Source organism: Budorcas taxicolor, chromosome 8 (genome assembly GCF_023091745.1).
Source record: "Budorcas taxicolor isolate Tak-1 chromosome 8, Takin1.1, whole genome shotgun sequence".
NCBI classification, from domain to species: Eukaryota; Metazoa; Chordata; class Mammalia; order Artiodactyla; family Bovidae; genus Budorcas; species Budorcas taxicolor.
In genome coordinates this window covers 99483563-99504431 of record NC_068917.1, presented here as the reverse complement: position 1 = coordinate 99504431, position 20869 = coordinate 99483563, and positions in this window count along the sequence as shown.

Sequence of the window (20869 nt, the reverse complement as noted above, 5' to 3'; positions counted from 1 at the left end):
AAGATCTGCTACCTTATTTCAGGCAAAAGAAAAATTCTGAGTGAAGAACAGGTACAAATGTGTCTATCATCAAAAGAAATATAGAACTGTCTCAGACAGTTGTAAGGCCAAGTGGAGATGGTAGATTTTTAAATACACTCCCCAGGCCAAACAAAGAACTTATTTGTGTATGGTGAGGTATGATTTACCAAGGAAGGGTGCTCACTGTCCTACCTGAGACATCCTCTTGAAAGACACCTGCAGCACTATTTTGCAATGGAAAGCACCAGGTCGTTAAGGGCTCCGTCAATCAAGTGACTGATCCCTCCAGATACGGCTGGTGAATAAAGAAGGCACTTCTCAATTTCAGACTGAAAGTCACACTCCACCTGCTCTGAACCCTTGGGTTTTTGAGAAAACAGAAGTTAACCTCATCTACTTCCATGCCAAAAGGATTTGAGACTTCAGGAATTCTTTCACCCAAGCAGAGGCTGATTCTTCAGGTATGTTTCAAAACACTTCTGGATTCCTTTATCACTTCATCATTGGATGACTATCAGTAGAAAAATATGGTGTCCAGTGCCATATTTAATTTTTTGATAATTTAGTTTTTATTTTATTTGGGGGTAGAGTTGATTTGCAATGTTGTATTAGCTTCAGGTGTGCAGCTAAGTGATTCAGTTATATAAATACATATATCCATTCTTTTTCAGATTCTTTTCCCATATAGATGATTGCAGAATATTAAGTAGAGTTTCCTGTGCTATGCAGTAGGTCCTTATTGATGATCTGTTTTTTAGAAAGTAGTGTACATGTATCAATTCCAAACTCCTAATTTATCCCTCCCCAGCACATTTCCCCTTTGGTAACCATACAGTTTTCCAAGTCTGTGAGTCTGTTTTGTAAATAAGTTCATTTGTATATTTTTTTAGATTCCACATATAAGCGATATCATGTATTGTTTTTCTCTGACTGACTTCACTCAGTATGACAATCTCTAGGTCCATCCAGGTTGCTGCAAAGTGCATTACTGCATTTTTTTTATGGATGAGTAGTTTTCCATTCTAAATATATGCCGCACCTTCTCATTCATTCGTCTGTTGATGGACATTTAGGTTGCTTCCATGTCTTGGCTACTGTAAATAGTGCTGTAATAAACACTGATGCTGTATGCGTCTTTTAGAATTGTAGTTTTCTCTGGATATATGCCCAGGAGTGGGACTGCTGGATCATATGGGAGGTTCCATTTTAGCATTTTAAGGAACCTCCATACTGTTCTCTAGAGTGGTTGTATCAGTTTGCCTTTCCACCAACAGTGTAGGAGGGTTCCCTTTTCTCCACACCATCTCCAGCATTTACAGTTTGTAGACTTTTTGATTCTGATTGGTGTGAGCTGATACTTTATTGTAGTTATGGTTTGCATTTCTCTAATAATTAGTGATATTGAACATCTTTTCATGTGCTGTTTGGCCATCTGTATGTATTCTTTAGAGAAATGACTATCTAGATATTCTGCCCATTTTTTTGATTGGTTTATTTGTTTTTATGATATTGAGCTGCATGAGCTATTTGTATATTTTGGAGATTAATCCCATATTGGTCACTTCTTTTGCAAATATTTTCTCCCATTCTGTGGGTGCTGTTTTCATTTTGTTTAGTTTCCTTTGCTGTGCAGAAGCTTTTAAGTTTCATTAGTTCCCATTTGTTTGTGTTTTTATTTTCATGATTTTAGGATGTGAATCCAAAAGATCTTGCTGTGACTTATTTCAAAGCATGTTCTGCCTCTGTTTTCCTCTAAGAGTTTTATAGTGTCTGGCCTTACATTTAAGTCTTTAACACATTTTGAGCTTATTTTTGTGCATGGTGTTAGAGAATGTTCAAATTTCATTCTTTTACATAAAGCTATGCAGTTTTCCCAGCACTACTTATTGAAGACACTGTCTTCCAGTTATTTGCTTGCTCTCCTTCTATCCTGTTCCATTGATCTATATTTGTTTTTATGCCAGTACCATACTGTTATGATGACTGTTGCTTCAGACTGTGTAGTCTGAAGTCAAGAACTCCGATTCCTCCCGCTCCATTTTTCTTTCTCAGGATTGCTGTGGCCCAGTACCATATAATAATAAAACACTTATGTTTCTGAAGATATAGCTAAAGAAACTGAAAACAAAATATTAGTCGCTCAGTTGTGTCTAACTATTTACCACCCCATGGACTGTAGCCTGCCAGGCTCCTCTGTTCATGGAATTCTCCCAGCAAGAATACTGGAGTGGGTAGCCATTCCCTTCTCCAGGGGATCTTTTCAACCCATGGATCAAACCTAGGTCTCCTGCATTACAGGCAGATTCTTGACTGAGCCACCAGGGAAGCCCATAGCTAAATAATCAAACCCTAAAATTTTTCAATCAGAGAGCAAATTGAAAAAAATCATGCAATCAACACCTGTATACAAATCATCTAGATTGTATCATTAACTTTTATTAGACTTGCATTCATTACATACCTATCTATTCATCCCTCTCTATTACACACATCATTCTATCATCTATTTTTGAGGTATTTTAAAGCAAATTGCAGATACCTGACTCTCTAAATACTTCACCATGTGCATCATTAATAGAGCTCAATAACTGCTCAACAGTTTTTTTCTTCAGATATAAAATTTCCATACAGTGAAATACACAAATCTTTACTTTCATTGCACTTTGATAATGCATATATCTGTTGTAACCCAAGCCCCCTATTAAGATAGGGATATTACCATAACCCTAGACAGTTTCTTTTTCCCCTTTCCAGTCAATCACTATCCCTACTACTCTGGAGATAAACTTTGTTCTGATATTTTTTCTTGAAAAAAAATTGTATTTGCTTGTTCTAGAATGTCATATTAATAAAACTATGCAGTATGCATCCTTTGTGCGAGACTTTTTCACTCAGCTGAGTGTTCAGCAGATTTATCCATGTCAATGCATGCACAAACAGTAAGTCTTTCCACTTTATTGTTGAGTATGCTACTGTATGAATATCAATGTGCTTATCTATTGTCCTGTGGATTGACACCTGGGATCTCCAGATTGTGCTGTTATCTTCTAATTTATTTTGGGTAAATAACTAGGGTTGGGATTGCTGGGTTTTAGCTACAAGTCACTTTTTGGTGATTGCTTTATGGATGACAATATTCATTCTTAATTTTTCAAAGTCTACTTTAGAAAATTTGCAACTATAAAAGTCCATTTAGTCCTTTTAATCCATAAGCCTATAGGTCTCAAAAACACAAGTTTTGCTTTAAATATTTATACATATTTTAAATTAAGAGGGAAAAAAAAGAACTTTTATATATACCCCCATAGTTATCATTATCAGTTATTTCAACTTCTTTTTGAGGAGCCAAGTATCATTTTGTCTCATTTTTTATCAGCCTAAAGAACTTCCTTTTGTACTTCTTGTAGTGCAAATCAGAAGTCAATGAATTCAATTTTGCTTTCTCTAAAAATGTATTTACCTTTTGAAGATTATTTTTTATGGATACAGAGTTCTATTTTTTCCAGATTTATTGAAGCATGATTGACAAATTATATATGTTTAGAATATATGTTTGATATTCATATACTGTGAAGTTATTACCACAATCAAGTAATTAACATATCCATCATCTCACATAGTTACCATGCTTGTGTATCTCTGTGTGGTGAGGATACCTGAAATCTACCTCTTTATAAATTTCAAGTTTACAACATATTATTATTTACATTAGTCATCATGTGCATTAGCTCTCTAGAGTTTCCCACCTAATAATTGGAAATTTGTGCCCTTGCTAATTATCACTTCTTGTCCCCCACCCTTAAGCCTTTGGTAATCATCATTTTTCTCTGTTTCTTTGAGTTCAGATTAATTTTTTCCCCTTAGATTTCACATACAAGTGAGATAGTGTAATACATATCTTTCTGTGTCTGGCTTCCTTTACTCAGCATAATATCCTCCAGTATTACAGAGAATATTTTCACTGCCCTAAAAATCATCTGTGGTCTGTTTACCCAAACCCTGCAACCACTGATCTTTTTATTCTCATATTTTTAAGTCTTCCAAAATATCTTATAGTTGCAATCATTCAGTGTGCAGCCTTTTCAGATTGGCCTCTTTTGCTTCATAATATGCATTCAGGTTTCTCCATGTCTTTTCATGGCTTGATAGTTCATTTATTTTTTACCAATGAATAATATGTCATTTCCTGGACAGTTTACTTATCCATTCACCCCACTGAAGGACAGTTCAATTGCTTCTGAGTTTTGTCAATTTAAATAAAGCTCCTATAAAACCCATGTTGATGTATTTTGTGGACGTAAGTTTTCATTTCACCTGGGTTAAATTAAGGAACGTGATTGTTGGATCATAAGGTTGAGTATGTTCAGTTTTTTAAGAAATGGTCAAACTTTCTCCTAATTTTCCATATTATTTTCCATTTCCACCAACGAGTGATAGTTCTTGTTCTCCACATCCTTGCCAGCATCTGGTGTTGTCAGTGTTCCAGCTTTGGGCTATTTTAATGGATGTGTTACTGTGTTACCATTGTTTTACTTTGCATTTCCCTGAGGTGATATTTCATTGCATTTCCCTGATAACATATACTATAAAGTACCTTTTCCTATGTTTATTTGCTATCTGTGTATCTTCTTTCATGAGTCAATATATATTTTTTATGTCTAGAATCACATTAGAGTTTCCTTTGGGTTCTTCCTAATACTATCACTTTTTCTGAGAGAAAAGATCTCTGACATTTCCAATCTTTTTCTTTGTTTCAAGCATACTTTTCTTACCTCATTTCTTTTAGTCGTTAAAATCCTACTTTAAAGTCTTTAAATAATACAGTTGTTTCTGCTCCCTCTCCAACAAAATAGCAATTTCATCTATTTAGTTTTCAATGCATGCGTGCTCAGTTGCATCCAATTGTGACCCTATAGGCTCCTCTCTCTGTGGGATTCTCTAGGCAGAATACTGGAGGGGGTTGCCATGCCCTCCTCCTTGGGAGGGTCTCCTGCATTGCAGGCAGATTCTTTACCACAGAGCCACCAGAGAAGCCCCTTAGTTTTGAATACAAATGCCTAAAGTTATACAAAAAAGCAATGAATATATCCCTAAAATTATTCTGATATTTATAACAATAGGTATTACATGTGACCAATAAAAAAAAAAAATAATGGCTGACTCCATATCCCACAGTAAGATTCTTCTGCTACAGCTACTTCCGGATATCTGAGAAGACTGGCCAAGATGGTGAAGTAGAAAGATGCTGAGTTCATCTCCTCTCGCGAGTACAGCAAAATCACAACTATCTGCAGAACAACCATCAATGAAAACAAAGAGGACCTACCAGAAAAGATCTTCTACAACTAAAGACATAAAGAAGCAACTTTATGAAATGGGGAGGAGGGGCAGACTTGCACTATAATTAAATCCTATACCACCGGGTGGGCAACCCACAAGCTAAGAGAATAATTATATTGCAGACTTTCTCCCCTAAAAGCAAGAGTACTGAGCCCTAAATTGAGCTTCTCAGCCCAGGAATCCTGTACCAGAAAGATGAGCCCCCAGAGCACATGGCTTTGATGACAAGTGGGGCTTCCTCTTGAAAGTCTCATAGGACTGAAAGAATAGAGACTTCACTCTTAAAGGGTGCACATAAAATCTCACATGCACTGGAACCCAGAGCAAAAGCAGGAGTTTGATAGAAACCTGGGCCAGACCTACCTGCTGATCTGTGGGAGAGGTGGGGTGGAGGGGCAGCTGTGGCTCACCCAGGGGACTTAGATTATGGTAGCAGTCACATTGGGAATGTTCTACTCTGTGGACACTGCTACTGGCATTATGGGATCCTCCGTCTAGCTCATTAGCACTAAGACTTGTTCCGGAAAGTCTGTAGGCACTAGTGGTGAGGACGCCTCAGGCCAAACAAGTATCTGGGTGGGGACACAACCCCACACAGTAGCAGCCAGGCTGCCCGAAGGCTTTTTTGAGCCCACAGCTGCGTCTACACTAGACTCATTCACAGGGGGGAGACACTAGACACAAGAAATCCATAATCCCAGGTTATAGACCCAGGTCACCCACAGTAGGGCAAACTCGACCCCGAGACTAAATGCGCCTTGTCCACTAGCAGGCCAGCACCAGCTTTGGGACACCCCAGACTCCATACCCAACTGTGTCAGGAGCCAGCCCCCCTCATCAGCTCTCTAGGATCCCTGGGCCCTGCAGCCAGACTCTAGGACCCAGCTCTGCCTGTCAGGAGTCCAGCACTAACCACAGGACCTGGCTTCACCCACCAGTGGGTGGGCAACAGCCCTGGAGTCTTCTGGATGCTGAGTCTGCCCACCAGTGAGGGTCCTAGGGTCCCTTAGTGTTCTTTGGCTAGCCACCTCATGACCAGATCCCATCTGGCAGGGCCTTGCCACCAACCAGGCCAGGGGCCAACCAAGCCTACCAGACTGCTCACATAGTCAGCCCACCATAAAGGAAGCGCCCGCACTGCCCTCTTATCAGCATCCCTAGAACATGGAGCTTGGGTGACAAGAGGGGCGTGCCCTGCTGAGTTGCACTGGCTGCCTCCTACAGAAGGCTACTTCTCCAAGGTCAAGAAATGTAACTAATGCATCACATATATAAAAATACAAGTAGCAACTTAGATGCAATGAGGCGGCAGAAGAACAGGTTCCAGACGAAGGAAGAAGACAAAACCCGAAAAGAACTAAGTAAAGTGGAGACAGGCAATCTACCCAAGAAAGAGTTCAGAGTAATGATCATAATGGCCAAAGAATTCGGGAGGAGAACAGATAGATGCACAGAGCAAGAAGTTAGAAGGTTGTAATGAGCTAAAACAACCTGAGATGAAGAATACAGCAACTGAAATAAAAAACTAGCAGGAATCAACAGTGGACAGTGATACAGAGGTATGGGCCAGTGAGGTGGGTGATGGAGCACCAGAAATCACTGCCGCTTAACAGAAAACAGGAATGAAGCGAAATAAACACAGTTTAACAGACATCTGGCACAAGATCAAGGACACTCACATTTGCATTACAGGGGGTCCCAGAAGGTTGAGAGAGAGAGGCCCAAAGATCATCTAGCTGAGGTTGGAACACAAGGATGGATACATATTTTTCAAAGGAAATTATAGATTCACCTATCCTATAATGTTTAACTTATTAAGAGTTTTATCACTCTCGCAGAAATTTTGGTAATAGGGCTTGCATACATAGAAAATTACTGGATGTTTGGGGCTGGTGCACTTAGACAACCCAGAGGGATGGAACGGGGAGGGAGGAAGGAGGGGGGTTCAGGATGGGGAACACGTGTATACCTGTGGCGGATTCATGTTGATGTATGGCAAAACCAGTACAATACTGTAAAGTAATTAACCTCCAATTAAAATAAATAAATTTATATTAAAAAAAAAAGAGAAGTGTAAACTCCCAAACAAGGTAATTATTAACTCCAGGCAAAACAAAAACCTGAACCAGAAGAAAAGCCTAAACTATGTAGTATACTTACTGAGCTGTGAATAATAATTATGTAATACTGATGTAAATAGTGAATATAAATTTAGTCCCAGATTATGATATATCTGCATTGAAAGGATGGTCAGAGAGAACCAGGATATATCTGTACAGACAAGGTAGTGGGGAAGTGAAGGGAACATGGGAGGAGAACTAGATCTCTCTCTTACCTAGTGGGAAGCTGAGGATATATGAAATTTAAAAATCAAAGAAGGAGCACAGAAGCATATAATTTAGAAACATGAAATTAAATATTAGAATACACCATTACAAAAGTTGAGCCTGGTTATCTTTAGGTAGCAGGACCGGGAGGGTAAGAAAGATGAGACAGACCAATGCTGTTCTTTGCTAGCAGTCCTTCTTTCCTAGTGGAATTTTACACTATGCATATGTATTATTTTGCTTAAAAGTAAAAAAGAGACAAAAGATATGAAGAAGAAATATAGATGGCCAATAGAAACATGAAAACATGCTCACCGTCACTAATTATCAGAGAAATGCAAATCAAACCTACAATGACGTACGACGGTACACTGATAAGAATGGCCATCATTAAAAAGTCTACAGATAACAAATGCTGGAGAGGGTGTGAAGAAAAGGGAACCCTTATATAACACTGTTGGGCGCCCCAGGTGGAGCCTACTGGTGAAGAATCAGCCTGGCAACGCAGGAGACAAAGAGATGTGGATTCAATCCCTGAAGGTCCTTGAGGGCACGGCAACCCACGCCAGTATTCTTGCCTAGAGAACCCTCTTGCCTAGAGGAGCCTGGCAGGTCCATAGGGCTACAAAGAGTTGAATACAACTGAAACGACTTAGCATACATTGTTGGTGGAAATGTAAATTGGTGTAGCCACTCTGGAAAACAAGTTTTTAGTTTCTCAAAAAACTAAAAATAGAAATAACATATGACCCAGCAATTCTACTTTTGGGTAAATATCAAAAAAAAGCAAAAACACTAATTAGAAAAGATCCATGTACCCAATGTTCATTTACAGTTGCCAAGGTATGGAAGCGACCTCAGTGTTCATCAACAAATGCATGCATAAAGAAGATGTAAAAAACACACATGCACAATGAAATACTACTCCATACTCAACCATAAAAAAATTACAAAAATTTTGCCATTTGCAGCAACATGGATGGACTTGGAGGGCATTATGCTAAGTGCAGTAAGAGAAAGATTATATGATATCACTTTTTTGTGGAATCTAAAAAAATATAACAAACTAGTGAATATAACAAAAAAGAAACAGACTCATGGGTATAAAGAACAAACTAGTGGTTCCCAATGGGGAGAGGGAAGGGAGGAGGGGCCATATACGGGTAGAGGAATAAGAGGTACAAACAATTAGGTATAAAAGAATCTGCAAGGATATAATATACAACATGGGTGATATACAGCCAGTATTTTCTAATAACTATAATTGGAATATAACCTTTAAAAATTCTGAATCACTATATTATATACCTAAAACATAATATTGTACAGCAACTACACTTCAGTAGAAAATCTGTAAACAAAAAAGCCAAATATATAAAAACTTACTTCCAATGGCATGTCAATACATATATCTTTCTAATAATTAGTTTTATGTGTCAACTTGGCTAGGCTGTAATACTCTGTTATTCAGTTAAACACTAATCTAGATGTTGTTATAAAGATGTTATGTAGAGTTGATTAAGCTCTACAATTAGTAGACTTTAAGTTATCTTCAATAACCTTGGTGGGACTCATTAACTGGCTAAAAGCATTAACAGTAACACCAAAGTTTCACTAAAGGAAAAGAAGGCCCACGTATAGAATGCAGATTCATCCCCTGCCCAAGATTTTCTAGCCGTCCAGCCTACCCTAGAAATATATTAACATTAAATAGACATATGTATAAAGAACGTATGGAAGAGAGCCCTTATCTTTGGTGGTAGGTGTTGAGGAAAGTGTCCAGTAAAGGTTACACTGAGATTTAAAGGCATGTGAAGGTTATAGGAGATGCTCTTCAGGTAAAAGATGGAAGAAGGGTAATTTGCAACTAGGTACTTACATATGCAAGCCAAGAGTGTGCCAAAACTCTTTGTGTTGAGGGAAAAGTCAGTACACTGTGGCTGAAACAAGAGCAAGATGACAGTGGCAAGAAATGTGAATGGAAGGGCAGCTTAACGCCTAGTAATAAACTACCTTGAAGGTCTTGCTAAGAGTTTTGAATTTTGTCCCCTCCCATGGTTGTTAGGAAACCCTAGAGGACTTTGGAATAGGGTGATGATGTAACCAGATATGTGTAAATGGGTAATGGTTTGGAAGGCATAGAACAAAAGATAGGGATATCAGTCATGCTGTTTTTATTCTCACTTTTCTTCTAGATTCAGTTTCAAGCCCTTTTGACCAGTTTGATCTCCCAACAAAGCCCAACTTGTCCATCTTTTAGAAATGCGGGGCAATAGGTTGAGCCCAGAGCAACCAACAAGATTGGATAAATTCTGTTCAGGTGAATTTTAAGTAGTAAGCAGAGGCGGTGTGAGCTAGGAAGGTCCCAGCAGTAGGTCTGGGCATGGAAACGCCAGCATTTGGACAGGTCAGGGCAACAGAGATGATGTTTGAGAGCAAGTCATACAAAAGTAACCTCTGATCCTAAAGCAAAGACTGTTCACTCTCTGCCCTCTGCCATGTTCCCAGAACCACATGGTTAGACACATTTGGGGAATGTGTCTATATTCTGAATTTCTCAATTGCACTTTGCCTTTTATTAAGAAAGGTGTAGAGTTACCAGGCCTTCTGGGTGGTTCTTACATTATTCATACTTCTAGAGAGCACCCCCAGATGACTCCAAGGCTATGGAAATTATACCCGAGAAGAAAGATACAGAGAAGAGCACATACCCTTTTGTGTGTTACCAACAATTACTGCATAGCCCAAATGAGTGTGTGAAGTGGTTAAAAGAAAAAAAAAGAACACTTGGTAAGTGGGACAGCATGGGAAGAAATTAAATGGAATTAAACAGGAAGTATCCAAGTTTCAATTACTGCCAATGAGCAGGATGAAAAGAGTATCCATCTTCATTCTGAGTTCCAATGAAGAATTAGTCTACTTACTGAAAAGCATCAAAACCCATCAAAGAGAGACACAAGGTAAACCTGCTAAAGAGTGAAGAATAGATATCTGAATACATACATTGTAGGTTGCATGCATACAGGGAAATCAGTAGATAAAGTCTATACCCCAAGTGAGTGTTGAACAAGGGCTTAAGCAATGACTGAGAGATTGATCTTTCATGGTTGAATGGCAAGGGAGAAGAACAGGAAGGGGCAGATGGAAGAAAAAGAGAGGAAAGTTGACCATGCCAGGGAAGAAAATGCAGTGCCCACAGATAAAGCCTCTGTCTCGGCGCCAAAGGGAGGCTTCCCCATAGCCCAGTCTCTGACCTTGAAGGGTTGTTCCTACATCAGTCAATATAGCAGACTGCCAAAAGGCCAGCTTTTCCAGCTCTCAAAGACTACTACTTTACACCAGCCAGTGTCCTCTGTAGTTCTCTGTTAATCTTTGTAGCCAGCATATTCTATCAGCTTCCCTTCATTGGTTGCTGTGCAAAATATAAAGTCCCACAGTCCTATCTCTGCTTACTCATGTTTGCATCCCCTTACTCCTCTGATTTTCTCAGTCCTGGTTCCAATCTTTCTGCTCCTCTATCTTTCAAATGTCCCCAGTAAGACCTCTGGAACCATTCATTATAAATAAGTCTCCCCTATTAAGCTTATTATTTATGATTCCTTCCACCACCCCCTGTGAAAACAGTTTTCCTGTTAGCCTTCTGAAATAAAGAACTGCTCAAATTCCATGTTTCATCTCATTTAGTGTCAGGAGGTAGGTCTGATTTCTTTGCTTCTCAATGCTACTTCCAGATTTTGTTCATTCACCTCTTGCTACAACCTCAGCCATCACTGTCTTCTTTTGACTTCGTGAGCCCTCCCCTTAATTTTTGCTGATTCTGGCCCCACATCAACTTGTGTCATGAGAGTGGCTTTAATTTCCATGTTGATGAACCATCCGGCATCTAATACCACTAGCCTTTGTGGCCTTCAACTCTACTCCATCTCACTTCAACCTGGTATTCACTTCTGCGGCCATTCTCAGACCTTGCCATCATCACATGGAATGCTCCTCCTCTGAAATATTAAGCTTCACTTTCTCACATAAATCACCTTCCAGGTCCCTCACTATCTTATTCTTATCTCAAATGACCTTCAACCTATTTGGTACCTTAAATCATTCATATAGTCCCACTCTATCAATTGTGTTCTAACCTCTTATCTTTTTCTACGCAACTCGGATTGCATACTTTCTCAGTTCTTTTCTTTCATTTTTAACTTTATCTGCCTGATACAAACCTACATTCGCTTTAGTGGTTTTCTTTTTCATGTTTTCCCTCTACTTCTACATTTTAATTATTCAGTGCTTCTGGAAACAAACAAACAAAAGACAGCAACACTGCACACTGATAACTCTACCTATTCATGATCTCCAAATTGAAGCAAGAGTGGTTCACTGGTCTTCTTATCAGCTCTTGGTCATCTCTGCTTGCTGTTTCTCACTGATGCTCTTTCAAACCTCCATTGATCTCAGTTCAGTTCAGTCGCTCAGTCGTGTCCAACTCTTTGCGACCCCATGAATTGCAGCACACCAGGCCTCCCTGTCCATCACCAACTCCCGGAGTTCACTCAAACTCACGTCCATCGAGTCGGTGATGCCATCCAGCCATCTCATCCTCTGTCGTCCCCTTCTCCTCCTGCCCCCAATCCCTCCCAGCATCAGAGTCTTTTCCAGTGAGTCAACTCTTTGCATGAGGTGGCCAAAGTACTGGAGTTTCAGCTTTAGCATCACTCCACTGATCTCAAGACCCCTTCAAATACCCAACCTGTTCATTCTCAGCAATGATCTTGTGCCTTTCTAGAGTTCTAGAAAAACTGAGTCTTCTCAATCTCTCTACCTACCTTACCTACCTTCACAGGAACTGCTCTCCTGCCGTGTGAGAGACTGAGTTGCCCCTCCTCTTGCTCGCAGCCAACCACTCATCTGAGTCCTGAGTTTATCCTCCTCTAGCTCCATGCTCACTTGACTTTTCAATCATCCCACTGCTGTCCTGAGTTACTTTCTCATTCCTTCTCTTCAGCCAATAAATATTTTCAAATTATTCCCATCCTTTAAAAAGTGAGATTATCTCTTGAATCTTACAGACCCTTTGAATGACTGTCCAATCTGGATCCCCCTCATTTAAATCCAAACCTCTGAAACTCAAAAAAAAAAAAAAGAAAAAACCAAACTAACTTCTACTTCCTCACTTTCCACTCATTCCTCAAAAAACTGCCACAATGCCATTAAAACTAGCAAGAGCTAGTTATCTGTATCTTTGAATTGTCAAATACCTTGTATATTTCTCAATAATTCCAGAATATGTGCACGTGTTTATCTCCTATCCACACCTCTTCACAACACTTCAAATTAATATCTGGTACTTGAAAAGTCCTTCAACATGTCCCACAAGCGCCTCAATGTCAACAGGTGCAAAAATGAACATAATAACCCTCTGCTTAAGCCAGGTCTTCCTTCAGCTTTGCCCATCATAGATGCCGGCATTGTCATGCACACAGTCACTGAAGACTTAAACCTAGGAGGCATTTTGACTAACGCACAATCAAGACTTGCCAGTTTTATGATAAGCTCTCTTTTTCTACATCGAATAGCTACTCAAGCTTATAGCCTCATTATCTTTCACCTACACACTTCAACAACCCATCTATAGTTGTCTTGCCTGCAGTCTTGCCTGCTACATCCTATAGAGTGACTTTGCTGAAAATGCAGCTGCGATAATGCTATTAATATTTTCGGGATTAAACTCTCCAGTAATTCCTCACTTTCTATAGAGTTCCTTCAGGATCTAGCCTTTGAACAGAATTTCCCCCCATTTCCAGCTTGGTACTTTATCATTCAAAAATATCAAATTGCTTATAGCCCCCCTCCCTTGCTGTTTAGTTGCTAAGTCATGTCCAAATTTTTGTGACTCCATGGACTGTAGCCCACTAGGTTCCTCCGTCCATGGGATTTCCCAGGCAAGAATACTGGAGTGGGTTGCCATTTCCTTCTCTAGACCCAGGGATCTAATCTGCATCTCCTGCATTAGCAAGTGGATTCTTTACCACTGAGCCACCAGGGAAGCCCATAGCTCTTCTTAGTTCAGTTCAGTCATTTGTGTCCCACTCTTTGTGACCCCATGGACTGCAGCATGCCAGGCCTCCCTGTCCATCACCAACTCCGGGAGTTTACCCAAACTCATGTCCATTGAGTCAGTGGTGCCACCCAACCATCTCATCCTCTGTTGTCCCTTTCTCCTCCTGCTTTCAATCTTTCCTAGCATTAGGGTCTTTTCTAATCAGTCAGTTCTTCACATCAGGTGGCCAAAGTAGTGGAGTTTCTGCTTCAGCATCAGTCCTTCCAATGAACACTCAGGACTGATATCCTTTAAGATGGACTGGTTGGATCTCCTTGCAGTCCAAGGGACTCTCAAGAGTCTTCTCCAACACCACAGTTCAAATGCATCAATTCTTCGGTGCTCAGCTTTCTTTATAGTCCAACTCTCACATCCATACATGACTACTGGAAAAACCATAGAATTGACTAGATGGACCTTTGTGGGCAAAGTAATGTCTCTGCTTTTAAATATGCTGTCTAGGTTGGTCATAACTTTTCTTCCAAGAAGCAAGTGTCTTTTAATTTCATGGCTGTAGTCACCATCAGCAGTGAGTTTGGAGCCCCCCAAAATAAAGTCTGCCACTGTTTGCAATGTTTCCCCATCCATTTGCCACGAACTGATGGGAACAGATGCCATGATCTTAGTTTTCTGAATGCTGACTTTTAAGCCAACTTTTTTACTCTCCTCTTTCACTTTCATCAAGAGGCTCTTTACTTCTTCTTCACTTTCTGCCATAAGGGTGGTGTCATCTGTGTATCTGAGGTTATTGATATTTCTCCCAGCAATCTTGATTCCGGTTTGTGCTTCATCTAGTCCAGTCCAGCATTTCTCATGATATACTCTGCATAGAAGTTAAATATGCAGGGTGACAATATACGCCTTGATGTACTTCTTTTGCAATTTGGAGCCAGTCTGTTGTTCCACGTCCAGTTCTAACTGTTGCTTCCTGACCTGCATACAGATTTCTCAGAAGGCAGGTCAGGTGGTCTGGTATTCCCATCTCTTGATGAGTTTTCTACAGTTTGTTGTGATCCACACAGTCAAAGGCTTTGGCATGGTCAGTAAAGCAGAAGTAGATGCTTTTCTGGAATTCTCTTGCTTTTTTGATGATCCAGCGGATGTTGGCAATTTGACCTCTGGTTCCTCTGCCTTTTCTAAATCCAGCTTAAACACTTTGAAGTTCATGATTCATGTACTGTTAAAGCCTGGCTTGGAGGATTTTGAGCATTACTTTGCTAGCATGTGACATAAGTGAAATTGTGCTGTAGCTTGAGCATTCTTTGGCATTGCCTTTCTTTGGGATTGGAATGAAAACTGACCTTTTCCAGTCCTGTGGCCACTGCACAGTTTTCCAAATTTGCTGGCATATTGAGTGCAGCCCTCTTACAGCATCATCTTTTAGGATTTGAAATAGCTCAACTGGAATGCCATCACCTCCACCTGCTTTGTTCATAGTGAGGCTTCCTAAGGCCCACTTGACTTCACATTCCAGGATGTCTGTCTCTAGGTGAGTGATCACACCATCATGGTTATCTGGGTCGTGAAATATTTTTGGTATAGTTCTTCTGTGTATTCTTGCCACCTTTTCTCAATATCTTCTTCTGCTAAGTCCATACCATTTCTGTCCTTTGTTGTGCCCATCTTTGCATGAAAATTTCCCTTGGTATCTCTAATTTTCTGGAAGAGATCTCTAGTCTTTTCCATTCCATTGTCTTCCTCTATTTCTTTGCGTTGATCGCTGAAGAAGGCTTTCTTATCTCTCCTTGCTATTCTTTGGAACTCTGCATTCAAATGCATATATATTTCCTTTTCTCCTTTTCTCAGCTTCTCTTCTTTCACTTCTCTTCTTTTCTCAGCTATTTGTAAGGCCTCTTCAGACAACCATTTTTCTTTTTAGCATTTCTTTTTCTTTGGGATGGTCTTGATCACTGCCTCCTGTACAATGTCACAAACCTCTGTCCTTAGTTGTTCAGGCACTCTGTCTATCAGATCTAGTCCCTTAAATCTATTTCTCATTTCCACTGCTTAATCATAAGGGGTGTGATTTAGGTCACAACTGAATGGTCTAGTGGTTTTCCCTACTTTCTTCACTTTAAGTCTGAATTTGGCAATAAGGAGTTCATGATCTGAGCCACAGTCAGCTCCCAGTCTTGTTTTTGCTGACTGTATAGAGCATCTCCAAGTTTGTCTGCAAATAATGTAATCAGTCTGATTTCAGTATTTACCATCTGGTGATGTCCATGTGCAGAGTCTTCTCTTGTGTTGTTGGAGGAGGGTGTTTGCTATGACCCCTGTGTCGTATGGTTTGCTATGACCATAGCTCTCCTTACACAGTGATATTTCTCTAACACTGATCCTCTAATTAAAGCAAGCTCTGTGCTGAAATGCACTTCTCCAACTAATGTGCTTCTCCATTACTGACTTTCACACTTTGAATTCCAAATTCTATACTGCTTTCCTCAGAATGAATTTCCAGAATGACTCTTTGTGTTTTCATATACATACCGCCAGAAAAATGGCCACAGTCAAGATAACCAATGATTCTGCTTTGACTGCATTTAGCAGTCAATGTCCATTACTATCTTCTGTAAATTTGCAGGCTTTGGAAAAATTGACCATTTCCCCTTTCAGTTCTCCCTTCTTCTTCTGGCTCCCGTAACAGCAGTCTTTCATTTTCCCTCTGACTGGTGCTGCAGTTTCTTCTGCAAGTTGCTCCTCACTGCTTCCAGTATGCATGTGGAAATGCCTCAGAGCTCAGTCTTCAGCCTTGTCTATATCTAAACCTATTTCTGAGCAAACCATTCACAACATTTAGATATCAAGTGTATTCACTACCTCTTATAGCTCTGTCTCCCACGCTAGCCTCTCCCCTGAGCTTCAGACATGGATATTTAATTACCATCTCAAACTTGACAAGTTCCTAAAAGGACTCTTGATTCACAGTCTCCTTCTCCAGTCTTGCCTATCTAACTTAATGGCTCAGCTCAAACCTAGGGGCCATCACTGGACCTTCATTTCTCTTACTCTCCTCTCCAGTACATCTTGAGCCTGACCACTCCATGATCTCCACCGCTGCACACCAGTCCTGGCCTCCATCTTCCATCTGCAGTGGCCATCTACCTGTCTCCTTGTTTGCCTCTTGGCCTCTCCTGCCCATTCTCTACCCTACACAGAGTTAAATTAAATCATACATTAGGTTATATCAAACTCTTGCATAAAACCCTCCAATAGCTTCTAATTGTGCTTAGAATAAAAACCAAACTCCTTAATCATGACCTGCAAAGCCCCAGTGATCTGGCTTATTGTTCTGTCTTCGACCTCATTTCCTTGCACTAGTATCCTCATTTGCTAATAAGCTGTAGCCACACGAGCATTCTCTCTGTTCCTTTCCTTCTCTTGTCATACCTTCCTACCTCAACTGCCTGTACATTTGTCTTCCTTCTTTCTGGCACATTTTCCCTTCTCATCATTATATCCCTGTCCTAACTACTCTTTCTAAAATACCTCAACCCTGCACTTGGCCTCTATTCAACTACCACTTTTCTTTTGGTCTATATAATACCATTCTTTGAAATAGGATTTCTAATGACATCTGTATATTTCCCTATTTAAATTTCACAATGGCTTTAATCTGTCTTGTCACTGCTGTATCTGTAGAGCCTAATCCAGTGCCTGGAATACTGTTGGCATATGTGCTTTCCTCTCTGACCCTTTCCATGATTAGCGACTTGTGGCACAATGCCTGGGACATGACTTTTGCTAAAATGTTAGTTAAATGAATCAAAGAATGAATGAATATGCCAACATGAATAAAGTTGTACCAGCTACACTGGCTTCATATTTTCACTTGTTACTTGGAGAAAGAAATTTGGGAGTCAATACCAGCGATCACTGTGTTATTTACTGCTTCAGGGTGAAAAATCCACCTAGCAATACAGGAGCCCTGGGTTCAATCCTCGCACTGGGAAAAGCCCCTGGAGAAGGAAATGGCAACCCACTCCAGTATTCTTGCCTGAGAAATCCCATGGACAGAGGGGCCTGGTGGGCTGCTGTCCATGGACTTACAAAAGAGTCAGACACAGCTTAGTGACTAAACAACAACAACGTATTGATAGAAGATGAGATGGCTGGATGGCATCACTGACTCAATGAACATGAGTTTGAGTAAACTCTGGAAGCTGGCGATGGACACAGAAGCCTGGTGTGCTGCAGTCCATGGGGTCTCAAAAGAGTTTTACATGACTGAGCAACTGAACTGAACTGAGTCAACTGTGAATTGACTATGTAGTTCTCATTCAGGGTGGGGATTTAATCACATTCAACTAATCCCTTTGTTGTCTGTTCTAAAACTCCAAACTAGAAAACCTCTGCAGGCAGAGGGATAGAGAGACATCTGGTTTGGGAGGTTCACGCCTTGCCTCGGCTACTCTGGGGCCCAGAGCTGGCCAACTACATAAGCATCCTCCTCATAGAAGGCTGAGAGAAATCCATGCTTGCCAGGGTGCCATATCTCATTATTTCATTAAAATTATCCATTTGTGAGTCTGATGAACTGGTTACAGTTTTTGTTATTCATTTTCCCCTGGCTGACGCTATTTAGTCTAAAGAGTAGCCACGAATAACTACTATGGTGGTTCCACATCCAGCAGAGAAGTTATCCAAGAAGATATAATTTGGAGAAAAAGAAATAATTTGTTACCTAGGTCCATCTCTTGGATAGAGAAAAGCAGTGGAAACATATGGAAAAGTTTCCAGGAAAACCCCATTTTCCATAATCAACAAATTGACCAAGAGTTTAGCTTGCGTTTACTAGAGCACTCTAAGTTCACAACAAGAATTTGATTCTTAATTAGTCTGAAGGGGAAGAAGAGAGTCCTTTTCAGGGCCCTTGGTGAGTCTTTCATTCACACCATACCCACTTATGAACTTGAGCAAAGATTTCATTATTTTTTGGATTTTGCACAGTTGGAAAGAGGCAGGGTCATGTGGGGGAAAGCCTCGATGTATGCGTGTCAGCAAGATGCTAATTAGCACCTCCTCCAGGGTAGTCATCTCCGCTCCCATTAAAGACAAGCCTGTTCTTCCAGTTCCAGTTCCAAAAGCCTTCAAGTTATCCTTGGCTCCTCTTTTTCTAATAATTCCCATCCTGTGCTCTGTGCTCAGTCACTCAGTCATGTCCAGCTCTTCATGACCCTAAGGACTGTAGCCCACCAGGCTCCTCTGTCCACGGGATTTTCCAGGAAAGGATACTGGAGTGGGTTGTCATTTCCTTCTCCAGGTGATCTTCCCAAACAGGGATTGAACCCACTTCTCCTGTGTCCCCTGCATCGGCAAGTGGATTATTTTACTGACTGAGCCAGCTGGGAAGCCCTAATCCTTATCCTGAAGTGAAACTGTTAGTCACTCAGTCGTGTCTGACTCTTCGTGATTCCATGGACTGTAGCCCACCAGGCTCTCTGTCCATGGAATTCCCCAGGCAAGAATATCGGAGTGTGTTACCATTCCCTTCTCAAGGGATATTCCTGACCAGAGGATCAAACTCAGGTCTCCTGCATTGGAGGAAGATTCTTTACCATCTGAACCACCAGGGAATCCTTATCCTATCCATCTTCAAATACTTTCTGCTCTACCTTTCAATACATCACAAATCCAACTATTTTTGTCTCTTTGCCACCACTCAAGTCTAAGCATCCTATCTTACTTACCTGGATTACTGCAAAAGGCTTGTACCCCATCTCTATGCTCTTAGTAGTCAGTGATTTTTTTCAAGCACAAGTCAGATCATGTCACACTTCTTAAAACCCTCCAGTGACTTCCATCCCACTCAGAATAAAAGCTAACATCTTTACAATGGTCCACAAGGCCCTATATGCTCAGGCCCTTATAATCTCTTTAATCTCATCTCCAACTAGTCTCTTGCTTATTCACTGCACTCCAGTTACTCTGCCCCATTGGTCTTCAAAAACAGTAGCCATATTCCTACCTTGGGGCCTCTGAACTGACTATTTCTGCCAGAAATACTCTTCCCCAGATGTCAGCCAGGCTCACTCTTCATCTCCTTTGTGTCTCTACTCAAAGTCTCTGCCTCAGTGAGACCCTTCCTACCGGTTCAGGACAAATGCCCATTATCCTACCAACACTCTCATTTCTATGCTTTTTTTTCCCCATTGCGTTTCTCTCCATCTGGCATATATATTTTACAGATTGTTTATAACTACCAAGAATGTTAATTTCTACAAAAGCATGAGTCCTATCTGTCTTGTTTGATTCGGTATCCTCAACACCTAGAATACTTGAAACAGATGTGGCACCCAATAACCCCTTATTGAATAAATGAACCTTCTTGAGGAGTAAATGGAACAATGTACAATATATACCGTTCAGGGCAAGTGGTAGGTGTTCAAAAAATATTAATTTCTGTTCTCACTTCCTCGCATATCGACTATAATATCTGTCACAGTAGTAATAATTGTATAAAATGGCATATCACTATGGAAACAAATTCCCAAAGGAATTTGCCTTAATTCATAGGTGGGTGATTTATATGGCATTATTTTTAGCATCAAAGGCCATCTGGATATATTCTTTGGTCAAAATAATAAGACATTTGATAAATGTCTTCAGGCTGCATGAGTGTTAGCAGTGATAAATAATAAACTAAAAGTTTAAATATCTAGACTCTACTGAGAATGGGAGGAAAAAATCTATGGGTCATTTTCACCTTACACGGTAAGAAGGAAAACACTTGGGTTCAGATTCCAGCCTACCTCTGATAAGCTGTATTCCTTGAGCAGGAAATTTTAGGTTCTCAGAGCCTCAGCATTTTCATCTTGACAATGGGAGTATAATATTTCCCCTTTTGGGGTTATTACAGGAATTATAGAAATGACATATGTGAAAAGATATATCCCAGAGTTTGCTGATGAAAAACAACAAAAGTTCATTTCCACTAACCACAAGCCTTGTTCTGGTCCTCCTTTCCCTTCATCTATCAATGACATCTAAATGGAAGTATGGTCACCTGGAGGAGACTTTGCCCTATGTGTGCACGCTATACCCTCTTCTCTTTTGTAAAACCAGCTGCCATCTGTTGAGAGTTTATTCT